At 54.3% G+C, this 2,140-nt stretch overlaps 1 protein-coding gene across 1 annotated transcript in view; it reads right to left on the reverse strand.

The window, feature by feature from the left end:
- The window catches only part of LOC103809979 (glutamate receptor ionotropic, kainate 3), a gene marked incomplete at both ends in the record, with an annotated part of 44,954 nt that overhangs the window by 31,738 nt on the left and 11,076 nt on the right, over positions 1-2,140 (reverse strand). The window lies entirely within an intron of this gene.

Consider the following 2,140-nt stretch of genomic DNA (forward strand, 5'->3'; position numbering starts at 1 on the left):
GCGAGGGGCACTGGAGGGCACTGCCAGGGCACTGCTGTGGTGCAGCTCTTGGCTCTCCACACGTCTGAGTATCAGCTTCAGATCAGGGATTAACTTCAGTGCCCAGGAGCTGAGCAGTCTGGGGTCAGAGAGCGTGGCAGGAGGATGCCACGGCCGACCTGCGCCCCAAACCGGGCGGCTCAGCCGAGGGGTGGGTGGAGATGGCAGTCTGGAGGCAGCTTTGTTCATGGGTTGGATGGGGCATATTGACTCAGGGTTTATCCTGAACAGTTTCTGCAACGGGCTAATTTTAGTGAGAATGTGGGGAGGCGGCAAGGCAACACCACTGTCTCCTGTGACAGCGTGGGGGTGAACGTGGCAGCGACGCTCGCTGCTCCCACCAGGGCTCCTAGGAAAGAGGCTGAATACAGCCTGGGGCTGGGGCTGTGCTGGGTGATGGGGCTGTGGCTGTGCTGGATGAGCTGATTGTTTTCATATGTTACATATCCTACTTTGATCTGGATGAAGAGAAAATCACTGAAGTTCCTTGGCACAGGAATTATAAGTGCAGATAATGAACTTGTCAAAAGATGGACAGAATATTAAAATGGGACACAGCTCCTGTGGGGTCTCCCCTCCACAGCATCCCCCAGCAGTGAGCTCTGCGTGGCCCACGGGGGCTGCAGAAGTCCCACACACACTGCCCTAAGCAAAGCAGAACAACAGCAGCACTTGCCAGCAATGGCACTTCATTCTCCGTGGGGGAGTGAGGGTTCTTACAGCTGTTTTGCTTTAATAAGCTTTGGGGGTTTGATCTTTTCCATAAGCCTGGTCCCAGCCCCTGAGCTCACTGCTGATGGATGCCATGCTCCCATCTGCAGGTGCAGTGGGGACTGAGTCATTAATCACCCCACAACAGAGGTCAGAGTTTGGGTGTTGGGGTTTTTTTTCCCTGAAAAATTGCAAGTGCAGATCTGCATGTTCTGTTGTAAAGGGCACTGTGAGAACCAGGCCATGATGTTGACTTTTAAATGACTTATGGGAGCTAAGGGCAAAGACACTGGTTTGACCTCAGACAGGTGTCACCTGCTGTGAGGGGCAGCACCCCTGTGCCTGACCTGCTGGAATAAATCCAGATTTTCAGGAGTCATAGCTTTACATCAGACACTTTGGTTTTTATTCTAGAAATGGTTGTGGGGAAACAATTTTCAGTTGCAAAAGCCAATCATTTCCCCCTGTATGTGACAGATCTGGTCCTGTGAGCTCCAGACCCTGTGGTCTCCCTCTCCCAGCTGTCAGACCACCACATCCCCCTGGTATTTTGGGAGCTCTCCCTGCTCCCCACTGACCCTTCCTTTCACTGAGTTCCTGTAGAAACCAACCATCAGGTCCCTTCTTGGTTCCAGTTTAAATCTCAGCTGCAGCCTGATTTATCAGCTCCTGGAATCCGAAGATAATTCAGGGCACAAGCTCAGTGTCAGGCCGTGGGGAGGTGTGGAGGGGAATCGCCAGATCAGTTTCTGCTAGATTTTCTGCTCCTGCACCGCCGCAAATTGAAACATCTGGTTCTATTTTCCACCTCATCTACATTCCCTTTCACTCATTATTTTCTGTACTACAGATTAATTCTCCCCTTTACCTCTTTATTTCATTCTTGGTGCTCCTGTGATGCTCTGCCCTTCCCTTGCATGGACTCTGCTCTCTCCCCAGTTAGCCCAGCTCAGTCGTGGTGGCTGTGCTGAGGACTGATCCTCACCACATCCCACATCAGAAGGTGGAAATGTGGGTGTCCAGGAAGGGCATCCCCATGTGAAGAGCCCCAGCTGTGCCCGGGGGGCAGTGGGGTGTGTGCTGGGGCAGTGAGCTGTGCTGTGCCAGCCACAGGGACACAGTGCCGTGTCCTGGGCCCCAGAGTCAGACAGGAGCCAGTGGAAATGGGGCTGGTTTGGTTCAATGGGAGAGCTCATGTTGGGTGTGGAGGTTTTGTCTGTCAGCTCAAAGCGTGGGGAGAGGGTCCTGCTGCTGCCTGGCACCTGCAGCCCCAGTGGGGATGGCTGGGGCACCCCCAGGAGTGTGAGCTCAGGGCTTCTCCCTGCCTGGGCCTCTGGGTGTGCAGGCTGTGTGTGCCAGGGACAGGGCTCGGCAGCCTTGTGCCTCCTCC

The sequence above is a fragment of the Acanthisitta chloris genome, unplaced genomic scaffold (assembly GCF_000695815.1).
Source record: "Acanthisitta chloris isolate BGI_N310 unplaced genomic scaffold, ASM69581v1 scaffold3479, whole genome shotgun sequence".
Lineage (NCBI taxonomy): Eukaryota > Metazoa > Chordata > Aves > Passeriformes > Acanthisittidae > Acanthisitta > Acanthisitta chloris.